This window comes from Poeciliopsis prolifica, unplaced genomic scaffold (genome assembly GCF_027474105.1).
Source record: "Poeciliopsis prolifica strain line A6 unplaced genomic scaffold, Auburn_PproV2 SCAFFOLD001, whole genome shotgun sequence".
Classification (NCBI taxonomy): Eukaryota; Metazoa; Chordata; class Actinopteri; order Cyprinodontiformes; family Poeciliidae; genus Poeciliopsis; species Poeciliopsis prolifica.
Window position 1 is genome coordinate 21,823,081 of NW_026562376.1, and position 15,657 is coordinate 21,838,737.

Consider the following 15,657-nt stretch of genomic DNA (forward strand, 5'->3'; position numbering starts at 1 on the left):
CAGCCTAACTGACGCTCTCCACCATATATTTTCATACTTTTATGGAAAATTTCAGACCTCAGCGCACACCATTTTTCTCTCGTCACTGTAATTACTGTGAATGAGCTACAGATTTGATTTGCAGGACTATAGGAGACAAAAAATAGCTCTCTCATACGCTTCAAACGGTTTTCTGATACGTATCCCGGTTTCCGAACGGCAAGGAGTTGTTCGGGCTGCTTTTTCCATTATAACTGACTGAGCTGTCTCACAAAGATAGAAATCTGTCTCTGCCTCACACACATGACAGTTGACCTCTTTAGAACTACAATTCCTGAAGGTTAGAACTACAACATGGCGGAACACTCAGTGCCTACAAAAGAGGTCAGAGCTGATTGTCAGAAACTACAACATGGTGGAACTGTCAGTTACTGCTGAGGAGGAATGAGCTGGCCTCTAGAATTACATTGTGTTTGAGCTTTTTATCACTGATTTTAACCAACCATTGTTACACACAGTATTTGTGTGGAAATTTTAAATTAAGCTGAATGAAAAATTTCAAAATAAAACCTTGAATATTTCTCTCAGGCCTGTCAGAAAAACTAACTTCTTCAAGCATTTATAATTAAGTCTCTCCTTGTGTGTCACACTGACATGACAGTTGACCTCCTCTTTAGAACTACAATTCCTGAAGGTTAGAACTACAACATGGCGGAACACTCAGTGCCTACAGAAGAGGTCATAGGTGAATATAAAAAACTACAACATGGTGGAACTGTCAGTTACTACTGATGAGTAATCAGCTGGCCATGACAAGTACTTGGTTTTTGGGAATTTTAGAACTGATTTCAAAACTCCATAGTTACACATGGGATTAGTGTTACCATTAAAATTAAGCTTAATGTAAATTTCAAAATTAAAGCCTTGAAAATTTTTCCATCAAGTAATTGCTCTTTTGACCACTATATAACTGATTTAACCCAATCAGTGTTAAACATGGGATGAGATTGGCCATTTAAAATTAATCTAAATGAAAATTTCAAAATAAAAGCCTTAAGATTCCTTTCTGGCTCATGCCTATTTTAGGGAAAATGGCTGCCTCAAACTGATAGAATTAAGTCTCCCCCTGTCTGACTCACAGCTGGCAGAGGATCCATTACCATGGCAACGGAACACAAAGGAGCCAGATGATTAGGACTACAAAAACGCATCACTGTAGTTCTAACTATGGCAGAACTCAGAGAAAAAAGCTGGACTTGAGAACTGCTTGTGTTTTGGGCCTTTTATAACTATTTTTAACCAACCATTGTTACACATGGAATTAGTGTGGAAATTTTAAATTAACTTTAAAAACATTTCAAAATAAAAGCCTTGAGAATTTTTAGATTAAATAAGTGCTCTTTTGACCATTATATGTCTGATTTAACCAAATCACTGTTATACATGGGATTACATTGACCATTTAAAATTAAACATTCTGAACATTTCAAAATAAAAGCCTTAAGATTCGGCCGTGGCTAATGCAGCGCCACAGGCGCTGCAATGATATTAGCTTGCATTATTTTCCTCTCAAGTTAGGGCTCTGCCTTGCACAGCAAGGCAGAGCATTAGCATTAACCTTTTACCTTGCATGAGGTATTAGCTATTTCCCTTACTTATTACCCATATTTAGTATACTGAATGCAGTAAGTCATGCTTGTGACTCTCCACATTGTATTGATGACATTGCAGCTTTCTTTAGCATGGATGCTAATGTTTAGCATCAGAACGCTGGGTCCAAACCGACGGGCACACTTTGGCAGGCCCCGGTTAAATTCTTCAGGAATTTTCTAGTTATTATAACTTATTCTTCCGTAGACCGGAATGCGGGTCGCACCGCTGCGAGCCCACCCACAAAAGTGGTATCAAAACGTGCGGCTTGTTCCCGGCATTGGAGCTATTACTTTTATGGGGAATCGGCGTTACGACGGCGACGTAAAAAGCGAAAAACGAGCGAAATTTCCAACTGCCGAAACGCAGAGCATAACTGCCACCAACTGCCGCTCTGCTAGAGTGAAAAATGAAGTGCGATTCTGACCCCAAATAAATTTTGAAATCGCCGTCACGCCCACAAATATCGTGCTATCGGTATGAAACTCGGACATGACATCGATACGTATGTCTGCTCCGGTAAAATGTTTTCGAAATTTTTTCTAGGGCTTACGGTTTTCTGTCAAGGTGCTTTAGAGCAAAATCAAGTTCCAGCCTAACTGACGCTCTCCACCATATATTTTCATACTTTTCTGGAAAATTTCAGACCTCAACGCACACCATTTTTCTCTCATCACTGTAATTACTGTGAATGAGCTACAGATTTGATTTGCAGGACTATCGGAGACAAAAAATTGCTCTCATACGCTTCAAACGGTTTTCCGATACGTATCACGATTTCCGAACGGCAAGGAGTTGTTCGGGCTGCTTTTTCCATTATAACTGACTGAGCTGTCTCACAAAGATAGAAATCTGTCTCTGCCTCACACACATGACTGTTGACCTCTTTAGAACTACAATTACTGCAGGTTAGAACTACAACATGGCGGAACACTCAGTGCCTACAAAAGAGTCAGAGCTGATTGTCAGAACTACAACATGGCGGAACTGTCAGTTACTGCTGAGGAGGAATGAGCTGGCCTTTAGAATTACATTGTGTTTGAGCTTTTTATCACTGATTTATGCAACCATTGTTACACACAGTATGTGTGTGGACATTTTAAATTAAGCTTAATGAAAATTTCAAAATAAAAGCCCTGAGATTCTTTTATATCACATAATTGCTCTCTTGGGCATTATGTGACTTTTTTAACATAACCACTGTTAAACTTTGGATTATTTGGACATTTAAAATGAAGTTTAATGAATGCCCATATGCCCATAGCAATGCATAAGGAGAGCAGTGACTGACTTGCGAAGCAAGTCAGTCACTGCCTCCATGCATTGCATGGCAGGCACCTATTAATCTACACCCAATAGAATGCCTCTTTATTATTATTATAGATCTTTATTTTTCTTCCGTAGACCGGAATGCGGCTCGCACCGCTGCGAGCCCACCCACAAAAGTGGTATCAAAACGTGCGGCTCGTTCCCGGCATTGGAGCTATTACTTTTATGGGGAATCGGCGTTACGACGGCGACGTAAAAAGCGAAAAAACGAGCGAAATTTCCAACTGCCGAAACGCAGAGCATAACTGCCACCAACTGCTGCTCTACTAGAGTGGAGAATGAAGTGGATTTTTGACCCCAAATAAATTTTGAATTGCTGTCATGCCCACAAATATCGTGCTATTGATATGAAACTCGGACATGACATCAATACGCATGCCTGCTGCGGTAAAATGTTTTCAAAATTTCTAGGCTTACGGTTTTCTGTCTAGGTGCTTTAGAGCAAAATCAAGTTCCAGGGTAACTGCCGCTCTCCATCATATATTTTCATACTTTTATGGAAAATTTCAGACCTCAGCGCACACCATTTTTTTTCTCATCATTGCAATTATTGTGAATGAGCTACAGATATGATTTGCAGGTCAATCGGAGACAAAAAATAGCTCTCTCATATGCTTCAAACGGTTTTCCGATACGTATCACGGTTTCCGAACGGCAAGGAGTTGTTCGGGCTGCTTTTTCCATTATAACTGACTGAGCTGTCTCACAAAGATATGAATCTGTCTCTGCCTCACACACATGACAGTTGACCTCTTTAGAACTACAATTCCTGAAGGTTAGAACTACAACATGGCGGAACACTCAGTGCCTACAAAAGAGGTCAGAGCTGATTGTCAGAACTACAACATGGCGAAACTGTCAGTTACTACTGAGGAGGAATGAGCTGGCCTTTAGAATTACATTGTGTTTGGGCATTTTATAACTGATTTTAACCAACCATTGTTGCACACAGGTTTAGTGTGGCAATTTTAAATTAGCTTAATGAAAATTCCAAAATAAAAGCCTTAAGATTCATCTGTGGCTAATGCAGCGCTGCGGGCGCTGCAATAATATTAGCTTGCATGATCTTTTTCACTCAGGCAGAGCATTAACATTAGCATTAGCATTTCACTGTTCCCCACTAGTGCACTGCCCTAGGCCTACGGCAGTGCAATAAGATTATATCCAGCATGATCTTTCTTTCTTAGGTTAGAGCTGCCTTGCGCAGCAAGGCAGAGCATTAACATTAGCACAAACATTACATTCACTGTTCCCCACTTTTTATTCAGGTTAGGGCTCTGCCTTGCGCAGCAAGGCAGAGCATTAACATTAGCACAAACATTAGCATTTCACTGTTACCCAGTAGTGCACTGCTTTAGGCAGTGCAATAAGATTATCCTGCATTATCCTGAATTATTTTTTCTCACAGGTTAGGGTTCAGTAGAGCATTAGCATTAGCCTTTTACTTTAAATATGGTAAATAGGTAAGCACAGATCTCAACACATACATTAGCATGTTAGTCCCCCACAAATGCACTGCCTTGCAGAACAAGGGTAATGCTGTTTAATTAGCATTAGCCTTTTCCTAAGATAATATTTTTTCTATTTATTCTCCAGGTTAGAATAAGAGTATTAATAAACGCTGGAAAATGTCAATATTTGATTTCTTTTTTATATGTAATATCTTGTGTCTACGTCTGTCACGTAGATTAAATATAATCATAGGGAACCTTACCTTTGTCTAAACAAGTAATTTTTAGGCTATGTCTCTTAAAATATTCTATTTTTTATTTTATTTATTTATTTATTTTTTGTGAAGCTGGGTGGTCAACAGAAGCCTATGCCATACACGCTGGAAAATGTCAGTCTCTGATTTGTTGACATGTAACATCTGTATCTATGCCTGTGACGTAAGGTGCAGATTCCGACAGCTATGTTACAATTGTTATTGTGTTGCATCTTTTAAAATTGTTATTTTGTAAAGTGACTGGTCAGCAGGAGCTTACGTCATACACGCTGTAAATGTCAATTTCTGATTGGCTGACACATATTCCCAAGCCGCCGGAACTTTCTGGAACGTTCTGCTTCCGAGTCTGCTTCGGTCAAGGTAAGACGTGTTTGTGCTCTGTCCATAAAATATAGTATTTTTATTTACATTTTTTATTTCAGTAAAATGTTATCATAACTGCAGTTGGTAGATGTAGTGTTCGTTGATAAAGGTGGTTGATTTTAAAAGTTTACTTCGGAATATTCCGTCGTGGCTCTGATAGCGTACTTGCTAGCTTGATGGAATAAGATTTTTCTGAATTTATTCACGTTATTTCTGACCCTCACGAGGCTTTACGTGATTTATTAGTTCTCTATAACAGGTTAAATATGTGACTTTTATTCGGTTCTTGTCCAATTTGGGGAATATTATCCATATTACGGTCTGAAGCGCAGCAGCTGCGGTAACTCTGAGCGGATTTGCAGCGTCACTCGGACACGGAGAACCTAGAGCAGGGGTGTCAAACTCATTTTCGTTTTGGGCCAAGTCAAGATCATGAAGGCTCTTAAAGGGCCGGTTGTGCCAGAATGTGTTGATAAAACCTGTTCACAAACTGTTAATATGTCAATTAATTCTTAAAATTACATAATATTATTGAACATCTTTTCAGTCTCTTCAGGAACTAATAATAAATGTGACTGTTTATTTACTCGCTGTATAAATCATGGACTATAATCTACATCAACTAAATTCTTAAGAAACTGGAGGGATTGATTGATATAAATTGGCAGTAAACAGATAAAAACTGCATCAATATGATTGATAATATATTTAATCACACTTAGTGTTTAGTCTAGACTCTAGAGGGCCACATAAAGGGCTACAGCGGGCCGGATTTGGCCCCCGGGCCTTGAGTTTGACACATGTGACCTAGAGCATAGGTGTCAAACTCTGGCCCGCGGGCCAAATTTGGCCCGCAGTGTAATTATATTTGGCCCGCGAGGCAATTTCAAATTAATATTAGACATTTACGTCAGAAAGGAGGCATTAAATGTGTATTTAAATTTTATTTAATATATTTAATATTTTATTTCATATATTAAATATATTTTATTTAATATAATATGTTTTATTATATTAGCAACTCAATTTTGCACACCTGCACTTTTAAGTTAGATAAGCTTTGCTTGTTCAATATTTATTGTTATTTTAGAACTTGTTTGGGTCCATATTAAAAGAGTTCATTTGTTCAACCTTGGCCTGCGACTTTGTTCAATTTAAAGTTTTGGCCCACTGTGTATTTGAGTTAGACACCCCTGACCTAGAGGTTCTGATTGAGTAAATAAAGTCAGATGTTTTGTTTTGCCTTAAATAAATGTATTACATAATGATGAAAAAAACAAAAACACTTGCTGCAGTCACTTTATGAACTTTATAATTTTTTAAAATTCAAATGAAAAATCTAATTTACAACACACCAAGCTAATATTGTGTATTTTCATAGGTTTGTAATTTTGATGTTTGACAAGTTTTATAATTTCCTTTAAAAAGCTTATACAATAAAGACTTGGTTCATTTTATTAAACTTTATTTTTCTACATTTACATATGAAAATGTACAGATTAATTTGTTTAATCTGTGTTTTTAATTAGATTTTAGAACAAGTTGTATTATGTACTGATGTTTACACCAGTTGTGGAAAGATCTTAATTATATTTAGATGCCTTAGAAGAGTTTGAAATTAATTCTTGTATTTAATAAAAAAATGTTCGATGTCTATTAGTTATTTTTGTAAGCCTTTTTTAATTGTTATGTATTTTTCTTCTCATTACAGCTTTTCACTTGTGCGAGACTGTGCGATTTCGAAGTTTTCCAGTGCGACTTGCTGCAAATCACATTGACATCACTACAGCATCTTATTACTCCATCAATACATATTCAGACAAGTTTCATCACATTTTAACATTCACACATTCACTAACACGCACATACACAGACACCTAGTGCCACAAACACAGTTTAATTTCATATATATTACTTCATTTCATTTTTCTTCATAAATAACCACTTTTCCCCCGCAGTTGTCTCCTTTTTTACTGTGGTGTTACAGGATGCCACGTCGAGGACGACGCTCGGAGGCGGCCAAGGTGAGATGGAGGAAGCTGGAGAGTGTGCCGGACGTCGCCAAGGTATATTACTACACACTGCAGAAAATTGATTTTGTCTAATGGTAGTTCTTATTGTAGTTTTGACTTTAAGCATGATTATAATCGTTTCTGTGTTTACAGCCTGAGACACCACCGCTCACGTCCAGTGCTTGGACCCGATTCGGTCCCCGCCGAAGAAGGTATGGCTATAATTTTACATTTTAGCAACTTATCGTTGAATAACATCATTTGCTTTACTAATTTTATTTATGTCTTTAGACGTCGCGACTGCTGGAGGGTGGCCTGCCCGACCAGGTATGTTCATGACAAGTTCAGAATCATTTAATTAAAATAACCCAATACAGTTATGTTTGTAATTCATCTAAACATTTTGTAATAATTCTTTTGCAGATGTCGCCTCCCGTGGTGCGCCAGGAGGAGCCCCGTGTGCCATCGACCTCTCCTGGTCACGTATGTAGATAAAATCTTTGTTGTTTTGTTGTTAAATTTTCAGAGGCATGAAAGCCTAGTATTGATAAGTGCACGTCTCTAAACAGGCCGTGGGACGGGGCATCGCCATCGGGTCCAGACGTGGCCAGCCTCCCGGGTGACCAGACGGAGCTGCAAGTTGGTTCTGCCTACTGCCGAGGCTCTGGAGAAGAAGGTACTTTTTTTGTCCGTCTCATACACAAATCTTGGTTTGAATGATAAAATTCTATAAGCAAACTTAAATGCTTGTTTTTCTTTTTCAGTTTGCTCTTTTGGTTGGTGATTCCCATCTGCGTGCTATTGTGGATGGGTATTCTACCATGCCAAAGGGCGACTTCTCCTTAGGGGTGCTTGCATCCCCCGGGGCCTCTGCGGAAGAGTTTGCGGCTTGAGGTGCTGGATGCAGTTCTGCCTCGGCCCCCCGAGGTGATCTGTCTTCTGGCCCCAAGTAACAACTTGACCGCCAGCAGGACCTTCGTGGAGGCCGGAGCGGCGTTCGGGGCTTTGTTGCGTACCGTCTGCAACCTCTCTGCTAATGTAAGTGTAATATTCACTGCATTTATTCATGATGAAATATATCTGAAATCTTGGCATATGTTAATTTGCTTCATTTTTTTTGGATTGAAATTTACAGGTGGTCGTTGTGGACTTTCCACCACGCCTTTGCGTGGAGGAAAGTGTGCAACAGCTGCTGCGGCAGGAGTTTCAGCGTGTGGCTGCTCAGAGAAGTAAGTGATGTACAAAATTTGTGTTCAGACTAAAAATTTACTTATTTATCCTTTTGAATCTACATTATCTGAAATTACTACATTGTTACTGACATTAAGAATTAAATTTTCCTTTATTTCTCTCTAGGTGTTCGGTACATCCCTGTCACTGAACACTTCCCGCTGAGCAGCCTAGCCTTGTGGAGCAGGGATGGCGTAAGTTGAATTGATTTTTATAATTGTAAAAGTGTTGTTTGGGCGTACTGTATTTTATAAAATGTATTTATAACTCGTAGGTTCACCTGAGCGACCGTCCGGGGATGGAAGTCCTTTCTCAGTTGCTTCAGGCTGCGGTCTGCTCGCAACTTGAGTTAAGTGCACCGAAATCCCCAGCTCCTGTGATGTTGGCTCCTCCCCCCCCTGGGACGGCTTCCCCCCCCGCGGTGAGACGTCCCCTGCCCTGGCTGGTTGTGGTTGGCGAGGTGGCTGCTCCGCGTCGTTCGGACCCCTTCGACTGGACTGTGGTTCGCCGAAAGGTACTAAATACATGCTTTGTTGATTTAAGCAAAATTTTGCATGTTTAACTCTTTAAGAGTCCATGAATGTGTATCACTTTTTAACATGTCTGTTTTGTGTGTGCCTCCCTGATTCGATATTTCAACTTTTCTTTAAAGCCCTGATTGTAAACAATGTACCAGTTTTTTAATTGTGTTGAGGGGAAAGTAAAACTGGAGTTATGCTAAAATAATTAAGTCTATTTTGTAAACAAAAAAAAATCATGTAAATGTTAAAAACCGCCTATTTTGAGAATGTGAAAGGGAATTGGCTTACAAATGTAAAATATGAAATGCAAAATGACATCTCTTTGTTATTTGAAATTTCCAAACAATAAGTATGGGCTGTATTTTATTGAAACGGAATGGGGGAAAGTTGTGCAAGTAATGATGAAAAGAGCAACTGTGACAAGCGGGACCAGCGTAATGGCAAAAACGGTAAAATATTGATTGGTTTGACAGAAATCTGTGACACACACTTCATAATTAGTACGTATTTTTTAGAATTGTGTATACTTTATTGGTGCCTAAGGAAAAATTGCTTACTTTTGCCAAAAAGATGGTTCGTCCAAATATTAGTTGACACAATTGAAACCATAAGGAATATAACATTTATGAAAATGTATACATGACTGTGATATTGTACGTAGTTTAAAAATGTAACTAAATATAAAATAACAAGACAAAATAACAAAATGTGCACTTATATGTTAATCTATGAATGACAACATGACCGCAGACAGGACAGAGGTCAACTAGAATGAGTCCAGAAAAAACTAGTAAAGTAAAGAAACTCACTGTCTGGTCATTGTATATGAACAATTATGCAACTAACAAATGTGCAAGAGACAGGCTTGCTCTTTTTTAACTTGAATATAATGAGGGAATTTTGCAGCCACAATCTGAGGCACAGTAAAGATTAAGACGATGTTGATGGCAGTTTTATTAAAAATTTAGATAATGTGAGGAATAAAAGGTAAGATGGCGCATCGGTAGGGTAGAGGCAGGTACTTGTGGTCCAAGGAGAGGAATGGCGGCACTGCGCAGCTGGAAGAAGCCGATCACCAGGGGATGAGGTAGTGCGACTCCCCCAGCAGCTTCCAGCCATTGTAAACTCCAGGAGTTAAGGTAGAAACCCTCTGTAAGTTTCACTGTGAAAAATAAACGTTTTTCAAACTTGAATGTTTTGTAACTCCTGTATGTGTAATAACAGTATGTCCAAAAGGGGAAAAAAGTGTCATTTCATACAGTTTAGGTTGTGCTGAAGAAAATATAGCATTGATATGTTTTCTGTTGAGGAAATTCAAAGGTAAAATCAAAGTTTGTTCAAAATGACTATACATGTATGTCCTGGAACCAGAGGGTTTGCTGCCACTGAAAATACTTTTTCTTTGTTTACAGACATCGCGTGGTGTCCAGGGTGGTGATGGCTGTCCACACGCCACTGGGAGGGTGGTTGACCAACAGGTATGATTTTCTTCACCTCAAAGCAAAACATGTTATGTTCTCAGAGTACAAATGAATCTATTTTAAGCTATTTTTGTTATTTTACAGGGAGACCTGCTGGATTCTTCCATCCCCCCGAATCCGGTGTGGTTCAGCCCAACGTTGCTGGAGGAGATGGACCGGATCGTTCCTGCGTCTGGCCGTGACGCTCCGTTACCTACATGTTCTCCGACGAGGAAGAAGGTATTTAAATTTTTTTTTTAAATGATAATTTGAATTTGATATGCCATGGTTGATTTTAACAATCACATAATTTCTTCTATTTTTTAATTAGAAGACGAGTCCGAGGCGTCGTCCAATTTCTGATCCCTCCCAGCTGAATCCGGTGGAGCAGCAGGTGTGACACTGTTTCAGAAAATATATCACTGACTTTAAGATAATGAAATGTATATGTTAATAGCTTCTGTTGATTTATAGATGGAGGGAGCGCCGAGAGAGACCACCACGCCAGCTCGTCGCCAGGCACGGAGACCGGTCCCCCCGATGGACGCCCCCGCCGAGTCCTCTTCCGTGCCACTGGAGGACCATGTCCGGGATGGGAGCTGCCAGGTAACTCCTTCCTACCATTTCAGTCACAACAAATGGGTGGAACGTTTTGTGGAGAAAGTTGGCATACGTGGTTCTGTGTATGACGAAGGTGCCAAAGATTATGTCACTCACATTAGCACAAAAGCTACAAATGGCTGTGCAAAGTGCGTTTATATATTTTAGAAAATGTGTGTTTTCAAGTTTTTAACTTTGTGGGTGTGCATCTTTATTATTTGTGCCTTTTTTATTTTTATTAAATTGAATATTATTTCAAAATGTTTGCTAGTATTGTTAGATGAATTTCTAAAGTACAGAAAAGTGAATTTGAGATGCACATGTATGAACGTATGTATTTATATTGAAAACTGATCCATTACTGCTGTCAAAATACTTACCATTATGTTACTTTATCAAAATTCTATTTCAATTAATTTATTTATCGCCAGAATAATTGATTACTCTTTTTCAAAATACATGTTTACAACTAGCCTAATTGGTGATGGGTAGTCATCAGGTGAATATTTATATAAGTAATTACTTTTTTTATGTTACAGGCTTCGGCGCTGGAACCCGGGATCAGCGGTTCACCTGTCCTTGTGGTAAGTGCTACTCATTCCCAGGCCGACAACAGGTATGCTGCATTTTCCCGCAATCACCAGTGTACATGCATGGCACTCACATTTTTAGCGTACCACAATGAGGGGTTGCAGTTTGACACAGTGTTGCTTGACAGAGTGATTGAAAAAGGAGACCAACTTTATGTCGGTGTTAAACAGCAACTGATCAGTGATGGAACGTTTCGTGACAATCACTTGACGTTTGAAGAGATGCCTGACCATGTGCTGACAGACAGGAACATCTATGCAGTACACACAACTGGTGTAAGGGTAGGTCATGTTTTTGCTGGTAGCGGGAGCCAATTTGGTTTGCCTCTTGCCCTGCAACTGGAATGCCTGATGGAAAATGTCACCCATGCTTTTCTTTTGGTGACTCCAGAGTGCATTGCAGTTTTCAGGGACAGAAGCGGTCGATTTGGAGTTTTTGATTCCCATTCAAGAAATTCCTCAGGCCTGCCCCAACCCAGCGGAACTGCAGTGATGATGACTTTCTGCAACCTGTCTGACATGGTCAACCATCTGCTCAAGCTCTTTCGAAACCGCAGCCCCAATGCCACCTATGAGTTTGTGCCAGTAGGTTTTGTCAGGGAAAATGACAACCCTTCTGAGGATTTGGCCTTTCAGAACATTTCACCTGGAGCCACAAAAGTAAGTCCAACTGTTTTCAAACCAGAGAGCACCTCTGAAGAGAAAATGCCTCCTTGGCTTAGGGAAGTTGCAAACGTATTAGAGGAAACGATTCCAACCGTTCCAAATGTGTCAAAAGTTCCAAAAGCCAATAGAAAAAAAATTAGGAACAGGATCAAAACACAACAGGGACAGAATGTAGTAAATAAAATTAAACAAAGTTCATCAGAAAAAGAAAAATATCTCAAATCTCCAACATTTAGGACGAAAAAGCTACAGGCCTTAAAAGAAACATACATTCTTCATCAAGCAGAGAGGAAGGATCAGTTAAAAGATAGATATAGGACTGATGAATCTTTCCGGAAGCAACGAATAAATTACATTAAGTACAGATTCAACTTTGTCCACAGCTTCAGAGCCAGTCATAAAGCCCACATGGCTGAGTATATGAGTAAACGTTTCAGAGATGACCCTGCCTTTAGAAACAGAAAAAAATTATACATTAGGGAAAGACTCAGAGACGATCCGGTCTTTAGAAACAGAAAAAAATTATACATGAGGAATCGATTCAGAGATGATCCGGTCTTTAGAAGTAGACAAAAATCATACATTAGGAATCGATTCAGAGATGATCCGGCCTTTAGAAGCAGGCAAAAATATATCAGAAATCGATTCAGAGATGATCCGGCCTTTAGAAGCAAACAAAAATCATACATTAGCAGTCGATTCAGAGATGATCCAGTCTTCAGTAGCCAACACAAAAAAATTATGCGTGAATATATGAAGGTTAAGTATCATAGTGAACCTGGTTATCGGGTCAAACATAATGAAAAATGTGCTGCCAACAGAAGAGCCAGACTATCAAGAAAAGCACTTTCCAAAAATTTGACACTGCAGCATGCTTTACGAATCAGAAGAAAATACAGGAGAAATGTAGGCTTTCACTTTGAAACTCCATGCCCTTTGATGAGTGACGAAATGAAAGCTGCAATACAAAACTTTCATAAGAACATACAAACGGACCGACATATGTTTGCACCGTGTGTCACAGAGCTCTTTTCCCCAATCAAGTAAAGCAATGTAAAAGAGATAAATATACCAAGAATATGCGTGTAGTAGCTGATTGTCTAACAGGTATGTATGTTCATGTGTGTGGAGCTGTGTGCTCAACCCCGTGTTCTGTACGTGAAGAGAGGATGGGGGAGTGGATCTGCTACACATGTGACAGCCATCTAAATAGAGGAAAGATGCCATCCATTGCTGCTGCCAATCACCTTCACTTAGCGCCTGTTCCCATAGAGCTTGCGGAATTGAATGTACTTGAAAGACAACTAATTGCAAAAATTCTACCTTTTGCAAAAATTGTTTCTTTGCCCAAGGGACAACAAAGGGCAATACATGGAGCAGTTGTCTGTGTTCCTTCTGACATGGAAACAGTGGTAAACAGTCTTCCGAGGCCCGTGAGGAAGCTCAGCTTTTACAGGTGAAGCTGAAGAGGAAAACCAAGTACAAAGGTTACCAGTACTTTTACACGGTGAACATGAAAAATGTCTTAGCTGGACTCAAAAAGCTTAAAGAGAGTCATCCGGATTACAAAGAGGTAAGTATAAATGAAAGTGCAACATTTGAGAGTTTTCAAGAGGACCAGCCAGTTGAGGACTCGGATACACAAGCAGATGAGGCTGAAATGGATGCAGCAGCAGACCAGCAACCTGACCACATAGGGGCAGAGCATCAGGCACTTCGGCCTGGTCTGATCTTGGACACCTGCATGCAGCCTCCTGACATAGCACAGGAAGTATTGTCATATGGAGAAGGAATTTTCAGCATTGCGCCAGCCCAGGGGAATAAGCCTGTCTCTTTCTTCAGTGTTCCGAGACTTGAAGCCAAGGCTTATCCTGTACATTTCCCAACTGGAGCAAACACATTAGATGAATCCCGCCGTGTTGGACTTTCACCAAGTATGTATTTCAATGTACGGCTCTTTTCAATAGATACTCGGTTTGCAAAAGACCAGAGTTACCTTTTCTTTGCTCAGTTTGTTACTGAAACTCATATTGCCAATAATAGTATGTCCATTCAGACTAGAAAAGGGAAACCAAGCACCAAAGATGGAAAAAATATTTCCAGCAAAATGCTACAAGACAAAGAGGAGTTGGAAAAACTCATACAAAATAAAGAGGCCACTCGTTTCATGCAGCCTTAAGAGGAACTCCCGCTTATTGGGAAAAAGGATTACGTGATTTGCACGCCATGGTGAGGCAACTTGGAAAGCCCACTTTCTTTTGCACGTTCTCTGCTGCTGAAATGAGATGGCCAGAAGTCATTGAGGCGATCAAAGCTCAACATGGAGAGCAGGTAAGTTTTTCTGAGCTTGACTGGAATGCAAAGTGTGACATTCTTAGGAGCAACCCTGTCACCGTCATGCGCATGTTTGAAAAGCGAGTGGACGCACTGTTTAGAGACCTCATTCTTTCCCCGGCACAGCCCATTGGACCAGTTGAGGATTACTTTTATCGTGTGGAATTTCAGGCCAGGGGTTCACCCCATATACATGCTGTGATATGGATTAAGGATGCACCTGAAATGGAAGACCTGCATGTTGCGATGAAGTCATAAAGTTCATCGATCGATACATATCCTGTCAGTTGCCTGATGAAATCAGAGATCCGGAGCTCCACAAAATTGTAACAGAGGTTCAAATGCACAGCAAAAATCATTCAAAATCATGCAAAAAAGGTAATGTTGAATGCCGATTTGGATTCCCCAAACTACCAATGGACCACACCAGAATTACTGTCCCAGTAATTGACTTTGATCTGGAAAATGATGAGGAAAAACCAAAACAAATTAAGCAAAAAGGTAGGAGAAAGTCCAAAAAATCCAGATCACCATTCATCTCAAACCTACAAAGAGAGGCTAAGAAGAAATTGAAACCAATCAGGGATTTACTGAAGGATGAAAAATCATCTTTCAGCAATTTGTCAGAGTTACTCCAGGCTTGTAACATGACCAAAGAAGAGTACATTGGCCACGTTGATGCTCTCACTTCTGGAATGGTGGTAATGATGAAACGTGATCCTAAAGATAGTTGGGTGAACGGGTACAACCCTGATCTTTTGCGTGCGTGGAATGCCAACATGGACATTCAGTATGTGCTTGATGAGTACAGCATTGAGTACATGATGTCCTACATAGCCAAGCCAGAGCATGAAATGGCACAGTTCCTCAAATCTGTTGTTGATGATTTAAAGGCGACCAATAGCGAACGCGATGAAATGAAAAAGATTATGCAGGCTTATTCAAAACAGAGAGAGGTTAGTGCTCAAGAATCGGTTGCGCGCACTTGTAGCCTACCTCTCAAAAAATCCTCGCGTAGTGTTCTTTTTCTTCAAACAGATGAAGACGGTGTAAAAATGAGCCTTCCGATGAGTAAACTCGTGAACATGTCTCCAGATGAGGAAAATGTGTGGATGACAGGATTGCCGGAAAAATATCTAAACAGACCAGAAACGTTAGAATTTGAACACATGTGCCTGGCAGAATTTGCATCAGAGT

At 39.9% G+C, this 15,657-nt stretch overlaps 1 pseudogene; it reads left to right on the plus strand.

Moving 5' to 3' along the window:
• The first annotated feature begins 7,035 nt into the window (after positions 1–7,035).
• LOC129365636 (uncharacterized) lies at positions 7,036–14,718 on the plus strand (annotated as a pseudogene).
• Positions 14,719–15,657: the final 939 nt, after the last annotated feature.